Source organism: Notamacropus eugenii, chromosome X (genome assembly GCF_028372415.1).
Source record: "Notamacropus eugenii isolate mMacEug1 chromosome X, mMacEug1.pri_v2, whole genome shotgun sequence".
Lineage (NCBI taxonomy): Eukaryota > Metazoa > Chordata > Mammalia > Diprotodontia > Macropodidae > Notamacropus > Notamacropus eugenii.
Window position 1 is genome coordinate 98,357,720 of NC_092879.1, and position 9,376 is coordinate 98,367,095.

General features: G+C 42.3%; 1 long non-coding RNA gene across 1 annotated transcript; it reads left to right on the forward strand.

The window, feature by feature from the left end:
• The first annotated feature begins 808 nt into the window (after positions 1 to 808).
• On the forward strand, positions 809 to 7,958 carry LOC140516036 (uncharacterized). The gene is made up of 3 exons (XR_011971249.1): positions 809 to 976; positions 7,042 to 7,223; positions 7,825 to 7,958. It is a non-coding gene; the product is annotated as an uncharacterized lncRNA (long non-coding RNA).
• The last annotated feature ends 1,418 nt before the right edge of the window (positions 7,959 to 9,376 follow it).

Genomic DNA, 9,376 nt, shown 5'->3' on the forward strand with positions numbered 1-9,376 from the left:
CGATGCAAAGAAACACAATTGTGCCTGACCTGGGATTCTGCTGTGGGATAGCTTGAGGCTTGGTGCCAGGGAAAGGCAAGGAGGTGAGGCCAGAGGTACCCCTGGCTTAGTGGTCTCCTCTTAGCATTTTAGGACCATGTGTTCAAACAGCACTGACTCAGAACCCCCTTTGTGGCAGGGCTAGGCACTGTGGGCACTAGACACAGAACTTCCAAAGGAGAGGCCCTGCCCTCAGGGGGCTCTGCAGAGTTTTGGAGGTCAGTTAGGACACCACACCAATGAGGACAATGCCAGAAAGAGCATGCTAAGGTGAAGGAGGGATGCAGAGTGCTGCAGGGAGACTTTCAGGAGGGGAGAACAGGCTCAGATTAGAGGGAATCAGAGAAAAGTTCTTGAAGGTGACCCCTCAGCTGGTCCTAAAAGGAAGGGAAATTTTCTTTTCTGTCTTTTTAATATTTATTTATTATCATTTTTACGCTTTAAGTTCTTGAGTTATCCTTCCTTCTGTGTATCAGTTCTTTCTCTGCAGGTGGATCATATCTTCCTTCATCTGTCCTTTATGGCTGATTTGAATATAGATGATTCTCAGAAGAGCTGTGTCATTCGCAGTTATTCTTTGAACACAATTGCTGTTCTGTAGACAATGTTCTTTTATTTATGCTTCTTTGACTTTGCATTATCTCATGTGAGTCTCTCCATGATCTTCTAAAATCAGCCTGTTCCTCGTTCCTAACAGCATGGTAGCATTCCATCACAACAATACCCTACAACTTGCTTAGCAATTCCCTCCGTGACAGGCATCCCTTCACTCTCCAGCTCTTTGCCACCAGAAAGAGAGTTGCTATAAACGTTTCAGAACATTGAAGTTCTCTTCCTATTTCCCTGATTGCCTTGGTGTTGCTGGGTCTGAGGGTGTACACATTCCTGTGACAATTGGGGCCTCATTCCAGATTGTTCTCCCAAGTGGTGAGATCAGGTCAGTTTCACCAACAGTTTTTTAGGGTCCCAATGTCTCCACATCCCCTCCAACATTCATCATTTTTCCCTTGTATCCTTTTAGCCAGCCTGATAGATATGAGATGGTGCCTTAGAGTTGTTTTAATTTGCATTTCTCTAGAGCATTTTTAATATGACTCTAGATAGCTTTGATTTCTTCACCCAAAACCTATCTATTCCTCTTCTTTGGCTATTTATCAATTGGGGAATGATTCATATTCTTACGAATCTGACAAAGTTCCCTATATATTAAAGATGTGAGAGCTTTATCCAAGAAACTTTCTATCAAAAAATTTCCCCAATTTTCTGTTCTCCTTCTAATCTTGGCTTATTTTTTGCCTGTTCAATTCCTTTTTCTATGATAGGTTTATTTATATGTTCTTTTTCCTCTTCTGTTAATCTAGGCAGTTTATATTTTTTGTAAGTATTCTTCCAATAAATTTATTGGCATATAATGGGGCATCCTAATGGCTTTGATTTCACCTTAGGGATGTATTCCAATTCACCTTTTCATTTTTGAAACTCCTGATTGAGCTTTATTTTCTCTTTCTTAAAATTATATTAACCAATGATTTATCTATTTTATTATTATTTTATTAAACCAGGTGCTAGTTTCAATTATTCATCCAATGGTTTTTTGACATTCAGTTGCACTAATCTCACTTTGGATTTCTAGGATTTTTAATCTGGTGCTTAATCAGGAATTTTTAATTTGTTTTTTTCCTAGTTTTTTAAAATTGCATACCCAGCTCATTAATCTTCTCTTTCTCTATTTTATTTTATTATTATTTATTTTTAACACAGTTTATAAGAGATAAAACAATTCCAACTTTTGGTCAGGTGATATTTCTTTTTTAAAGCATTTACAATATGGACCACAAAAGAAACATTAGCCAACTGAGACACAGATAATATTTATGTTGCTGACTTCACAAGCTCTTGACCTGATTGTCTCCACAGTGTTGCTAAGAATTAAAGGACCCTAACTTATTGTTGTTGGTCTAGAGTCCAATGCCTAATACCTTAATTTTAGACTTACGCTTAACCTTGGATGTTCCCCTACCCATAATCTGTAATTGAATAGATCTGGTATTAAGCTTACAAATCTTTTGACTATAGGACATTGCCACCAATAGTAAGGACTTTGCAGGGATACAATATCTCCCCAACTTCATGTCAGTTCCAGGCAGGGTTAGATTATTCAGTTGCATTCAGTCAGTCTTAACGTCTGCCAGGGGTCAGAGGGGAAATTGAGTCAGGAGAATCCCACCTCAGCCCATGCTGAACAGGTGCTCTGCCACCCTTCCCTTGAGATCACCTATGCAGTTCATGCCAGCATCTCATCAGCTTATGGAGGCTCAGATCACCTTTCTTGCTATCCATACCTGGAGTTAGACTCAGAAGAACAGTCACTTAATAGTCCCATAGTATCTAAAAATGGCAAGTTCCAATAACCAGGTTTCAGATATGATTATAGTTTCACTTTGGCTAAGGAACATCTTTTGAGGCAGGTCTTAAGTGACTTACATGCCTTTCTATACATGTTCTAGTTCCTGATTAAATGGCAATCCTAAAATCAAATTTACCGTTAAAACCTTGACTTTTCCATCAGTGCCAAATTTTACCCAAGGTTACCTTCCTCTAGGAAACTGAGACTGAAATTCTTTTCTCCAAACTAAAGAGGTCATTGATTTATTCTCAGTAATTAATTCAGTCTATTGTTTTAATACTAATTGCTTTTACCTTACTTTGCAACATGACCACTTTTTCTCCCCATCGCTCCCCTCCCCCCACGTCCTAAAACCTTGCATTCTGATTACTCCTTCCCTCAATGTTCCCTCCCCTCCATCACACCCCACCCCTCTTCTATCCCCATCTTCTTTCTTTTTTTGCAGGGCAAGATGAATTTCCATACCCCTATCCCTGTAGTTCTTATTTCCCAATTATATGCAATAAAAATTCTCAACATTCATTTCTAATACTTTGAATTCCAACTTCTCTCCCTCCCCCCTCCCTCCCCAGCCCCACTGAGAAGGCAAACAATTCAATACAGACTAAATATGTGTTGTTTTGCAAAAGACTTCCATAGTAATCATTTTGTGTAATACTAATTATATTGTCCTCTGTCCTATCCTATCCCCCTTTATTTTTCCCCCCTACAATTGACCTTGTCCCTTCTCGAAAGTGTTTATTTCTAGTGACTCCCTTCTCCCATTTGCCCTCCCTTCTAACATTCCCCTCACTCCACTTGTTGCCTCCTCTCCTACTTTCCTGTGGTGTATATAGATTTTCATATCAATTTAGTAAGAATGTTATTCCCTCCTTCAGCCACATGTGGAGAGAGTAGCTTTATTCCCCCCCCTCCCCTTCTCCCTTATCTCCTCCATTGAATAAGATTTTTCTTATCTCTTTTATGAGTTATAGCCTGCCCCATTCCATTACTCCCTTTTTCTTCCTGGAATTTTCCTCCTTCACCCATTAATTTTTATTTTATTTTATTTTAGTGTGTGTGTGTGTGTGTGTGTGTACAATCTCTCCTACTCCCCAAATACTGAGAAAAGATTCAAGAGTTAAAAATATTTTCTTTCCATGTAGTAATGCAAACAGTTCAGCTTTAGAGAGTCTTTTATGATTTTTCTTTCTGTTTGCCTTTTCATGCTTCTCTTGATTCTTGTCTTGGGAAGTCAAATTTTTAAATACAGTTCTGGTCTTTTCCTCAACGTGAAATCTTGAAATTTGACTATATCAGTGAATGACCATTTTTTTTCCTTGAAGTATTATATTCAGATTTGCTGGAAAAGTGATTCTTGGCTTCAATCCCAGTTCCTTTGACTTCTGAAATGTCCCACTCCAAGCCCTTTGATCTCTTAATGTTGAAGCTGCCAGATCCCGTGTTATCCTGATTGTATTTCCACAATACTCAAATTGTTTCTTTCTAGCTGCTTGCAGTATTTTCTCCTTGATGTGGGAACTCTGAAATTTGGCCACAGTACCCTAGGAGTTTCTCTGTTCGGGTTTCTTTCAGGAGGTGATCCATGAATTCTTTCAATATCCATTTTGTCCTCTGATTCTATAACATCAGGGCAGTTTTCCTTGATAATTACATGGAAGATAATGTCTAGGCTCTTTTTTTGATCATGGCTTTCAGGTAGTCCAATAATTTTTAAATTATTTCTCCTGGATCTATTTTCCAGGTCAGTTGTTTTTCCAATGAGTTGTTTCACGTTATCATCTAGTTTTGCAAACTTTTGGTTTTGTTTTCTAACTGATTGGTTTATCTCATAGTCATTCCTTTCCCTGAATTCAATTCTCTCTTTCAGTGAATTATTTTGTTCAGTGAGCTTTTGAACCTTCTCCTCCATTTGGCTAATTGTACTTTTTAAAGCCTCCTTCTCCTCGTTGGCTTTTTGGACCTCTTTTTCCAGTTGAGTTAGCCTCTTTTTAAAGCTGCTATTTTCCTCAGCATTTTTTTGATTCTCCTTTAGTAAGCTGCTAACTTGTTTTTTAAGGTCTTCTATGGCCTGAGCCCATTTCAAGTTCCCTTTGGAGCAGAGGCCTTGACTTCCTCTGACAGTATGCCTTATTCTTCCTCATCTGAAAGGATGGGGGGAGACACCTATTCCCAAGAAAGTAACCTTCTATGTTCCTATTTTTTTTCCCCTTTTTTGGGCATTTTCCCAGCCAATTACTTGACTTCTGAGTTTTCTCTCCAGTTCTGCCTAGCCAGCGCTTGGGGGCTGATTCAAATGCACTGCTCCCAAGCCTTAGGGGTTTTCGGTGGGGGCAGGGCTGCTATTCAGTGTGAGATTAAGTTCAGCTGTTCAGGTGGGGGCAGGGCTGCCACACCATGTTCAGTTCCCTCAGAGGGTTTACAAGGGGACCTTCAACAATGGACTTGTGTCACTGCCTGCTTTGGGAACCCTTGTCCACTGCTGCCTCTGCTGCTGCCTCCTGAGGGGGCCTGAGTTATGGGGACACCCCGTTCCCCTCTTGGCCAGCTGAAAAGACCCTCTCACTGACCTTTGGCACCTGTGGGTTGAGGGATCTGCCCTGCTGCTGGAGATTCCATCCCTGAAGCCTGCTCAGATCTGCTCCTCTCAGTGCCATGTGGCCAAGGCAGGGCTGGGCTCTGCTCCACGTCTGGTGTGGGACAGACCTTTCCCATCAGTTTTTCAGGTCTCTCTGGAACAGAAATCTCCTCCACTCTGTTGTTCTGTGGCTTCTGCTGCTCCAGAATTTGTTGAGAGTAATTCTTTACAGGTATTTTATGGGCTGTGGGGTAAGAGCTAAGCGTATGTGGATCTTTCTACTCCGCCATCTTGGCTCCTCCTCTTTCTCTATTTTATTGATGTAAACAATTAGAGATATAAATTTTCCTCTGCTTAGTGTTTTTGCTGCATCCCATAGATTTTGCTATTTTGGCTCATTTTTTTCACTCTCTTTAATAAAATTATTTATTGTTTCTATCACTTGTTCTTGAACTTGCTCATTCTTTTAGATTAGGTGATTTAGCTTCCAATTACTTTTTGATCTGTATTTCCAAACTTCCTTATTAAATGTAATTTTCATCCTCTTATGGTAAGAAAAGGATGTATTTAACATTTGTGCTTTTCTGCATTTAACTGTCAAGTTTTAAATTCCCTAATATATGGTCAATTTTTGTGAAGGTACTATGTGCAGCTGAGAAAAGGTGTATTCCTTGTCGTTCCCTTTACTTCTCTCAATGATATCTAGTTTATTTAAGATTCTCTTCATCTCCTTGACTTGTTTTTTATTCTTTTTTTGGTTAGATTTATCTGGTTCTGAGAGGGGAAGGTTAAGGTCTCCTGCTGTGGGAGTTTTGCTATCTGTTTCCACCTGTAATTTTTTTAGCTTTTCCTTTGAAATGTGGATGCTATAGCATTTGTTCTATATAGGTTTAGTATTAATATTCCTTCTTTATCCATTGTACCTTTTAATGAAAGGGATATTTTAGGAGGTGATGATGAGGTAGTTATATGTTCCCATTCTAGGGGACAAAGAGGCTACACAAATGCACAGAGGGAGAGTTGAGGAGGAACACCTAGGGACACAGGGAAGGGAACAGCAGGGAGTTGGGCTGTAGCAGGACATCTGGGGTGCAGTTGGTGGAGAGCCTTCAATGCCAGGTTCAGGAAAGTGGCTCACCATTCCATCAGGATGAAATAGACTGAAGGTATTTGAGCGGGAGAGAGGACTGGTCACAGAGGTGAGGAAAGAGTGTTATTACCTTAGAGACTATTGGCCAGGCTGAGTTGGAGAGGGCAGACCCTGTAATCCGAGAGACCAAGTCAGGAGGCCTTTGGGATGATTCAGATGACAAGTGGTTGGGGTTTGTATGAGAGGGGTTGCCATGAGAATGGATAGATTGTGCTGCCCAAATACCATCCCAATTGGCCCTTGCGATGCCAAGAGGCATTTGTTGATCATTTTAGGGTAAGAACCTCTAAGATGTTACCATTACCCCTACTATTTTTCTATCCTGTAGCTTTAATCCCTGAAGCAGTCAAGGAAGGTGGGTCCCTGTTGACAGTGGAAAAATACTGTAAAGACTGGAGCTCCAGGGGAGAGTGAGCCATGGCTTGTGGGGCAGAGAGGTCAGTGCCCTCAGGATACTGAAGGAAAAGGTTTACAGGGACAGGATTTTCTGCTTAACAGAGCAGTGGGAAATAGGAGAAGTCAGTAATGACGCAATTGGTAGAGTGGGACCTGATTATAATGGTGACAATCCTGAACCATTCCCCCATGGTCACTGGATGCCCTCACCTTGGATTATTGCAAAAATCCCAAGATTCTCCTTCCCCAGTTCTGGACACTTTCACTGGCTCCTTCCCCCACCCGGGATGCTCTCTACACTCCCCTCTGCCTCCTGCTTCCCTGGGTTCCTTCCAGTCCCCAATAAAACCCGCTTCCTGAGAGAAGCCTTACCAGGCCCCCTCAAAGCCCCTGCCTTCCTTGTGAGACTTTCTGCCATGTCTGCTGCCCTTGTTCTGTTTGTAGAGAGCTGTCTCATCTTTTCTTCCCCAGAAGCTTGCAAGCTCCTTGAGAGCAGATGTGTTTGTTGCCTCTGTATCCCTTTTCTACATGCCAAGAGGTTCCTTAAAAAGACATTAAAGGATTTACTGAGAAGTGAGAGCGAGGATCTGAGGCCCAGACGCTATGACTGCCCCAGGATCCTGCTGCCCCTGGCTGATATAAGACCTGGAATTGTAAGTCCTGGCAGGTGAAGGCAGACCCCTGGCCAAAGTGCCAGGAATGAGGAACCCCACGGAAAAAGACTTGGAAAGATGCAGTGACGTGCCTGCTTGCGGCTGTCACTGACAACTGCCTTCCATTTTCCTCTAGCAACATTTACCTTGAAATCAAATGATTTGATTGCACATTTGTAACCTATATCAGATGACTTACTGTCTCAGGGAGAGAGAAATAGAATTGGGAATTAAAACTGAAAAACAAAGAATGTTAAAAATTGTTTTCAAATGAAATTGGTGAACAAAGTAAAATATTTTTAACAAATTAAATGACTGATGTAGGAAGGTAGCAGTTGTGTGTGTCTTTGTGAGTGTATGTGTGTCTGTGAGTGTATGTGTGTCTGTGAGTGTATGTGTGTGTGTGTGTGTGTGTGTGTGTGTGTGACATTATGGACAATCCAGCATCCCTTCCTCAAAAGTTCCATTAGATTTTTAGGATCAGGAGGACAGGAGAATTGCGTGGGAGAAGAAATCTACCCAGGGAACAGCAAGGGCATGATGGGATTGCCTACTGAGTGCCCAGTGTTTCACATGGAATCCATATTCTCGGTTGTTTCAGATTATTTTGAGAACTGAGCTGTTCCGTGCTGGGAATGTGATGAAGAACGGTCATCCACTCCAATGATACTGTCTGCCCTGCTGGGCTGACGTCATTTTCACCTGGAAACTTGTTTTAATGAATAAAATATTTGCAAAGAAGGAAACTGTTGTTGCTCCATCATTCTAGCTGTGTCTGACTGCTCATGGCTGCATGTGAGGCTTTCGTGGCAAAGATATTAATGTGATTTGCCATTTCCTTCTCCAGGTCATCTTACAGATGAGGAACATGAGGCAAACAGGGTTAGGTGACTTGCCCAGGGACACACAGCTAGTAAGTATCAAGTGTCTGAACACTTGAATTTGAACTCAGGTCCTCCTGCCTCCAGGGCTGCTGCTCTATCCACTGCATCATCCATCTGCCCTGAAATGTCGGGATTATTGTGGGGATTCTGGTTTGGTTGGGGTGTGGAGAATGTGGCCTTGTCATTGTACGTTCTGGCTTTGAGAGAAATGCTGCTCATCATGCCCTCTAGATGCTTTCCTGTGCTCTTCCCTTTCCCCTCTAAAACACATACCTCCCTCACTGACACATATCACCTGTGCACACATACCCCACAGGAGCACACACACTCTCACACTTAGGCCACACATATTTGCAGGTCATCCCAATCCTCAGTGGAACCTGAGGAAGCACTTTGTGTCTTAGTGGGGGCTCATGGCACCCAAGGGCAGGGCATTTACATATAACATAATAACTTCACATTGCGTTTCTCTATCTCTAATTGGGAATTCCAGAATAGAAATCTGCTCTTTTACCATCAAGAGGCTACAAAGCATTTCAAAATGACTCCTTACTCTCAGTCATGGAGCAAAATGTTGCTTGTTGGGGGTCCCTAGGTCCCGCAGCTCACAAGTGCTTATCTCTCTATTACGATTTGTTTCTTGTCCCTTGTCCATTGGCAGCTATCTATCAGCCTTCATGGATCTGTCCCTCCTTTATCCCCTGGGGAATTCCTCTAGGAACCCCCATGGCCAGTTTCTGGCAGTCTTCTCTTGCCTGGATTCCAGGGTGGTGGAAGCACAGTATCGATGCAAAGAAACACAATTGTGCCTGACCTGGGATTCTGCTGTGGGATAGCTTGAGGCTTGGTGCCAGGGAAAGGCAAGGAGGTGAGGCCAGAGGTACCCCTGGCTTAGTGGTCTCCTCTTAGCATTTTAGGACCATGTGTTCAAACAGCACTGACTCAGAACCCCCTTTGTGGCAGGGCTAGGCACTGTGGGCACTAGACACAGAACTTCCAAAGGAGAGGCCCTGCCCTCAGGGGGCTCTGCAGAGTTTTGGAGGTCAGTTAGGACACCACACCAATGAGGACAATGCCAGAAAGAGCATGCTAAGGTGAAGGAGGGATGCAGAGTGCTGCAGGGAGACTTTCAGGAGGGGAGAACAGGCTCAGATTAGAGGGAATCAGAGAAAAGTTCTTGAAGGTGACCCCTCAGCTGGTCCTAAAAGGAAGGGAAATTTTCTTTTCTGTCTTTTTAATATTTATTTATTATCATTTTTACGCTTTAAG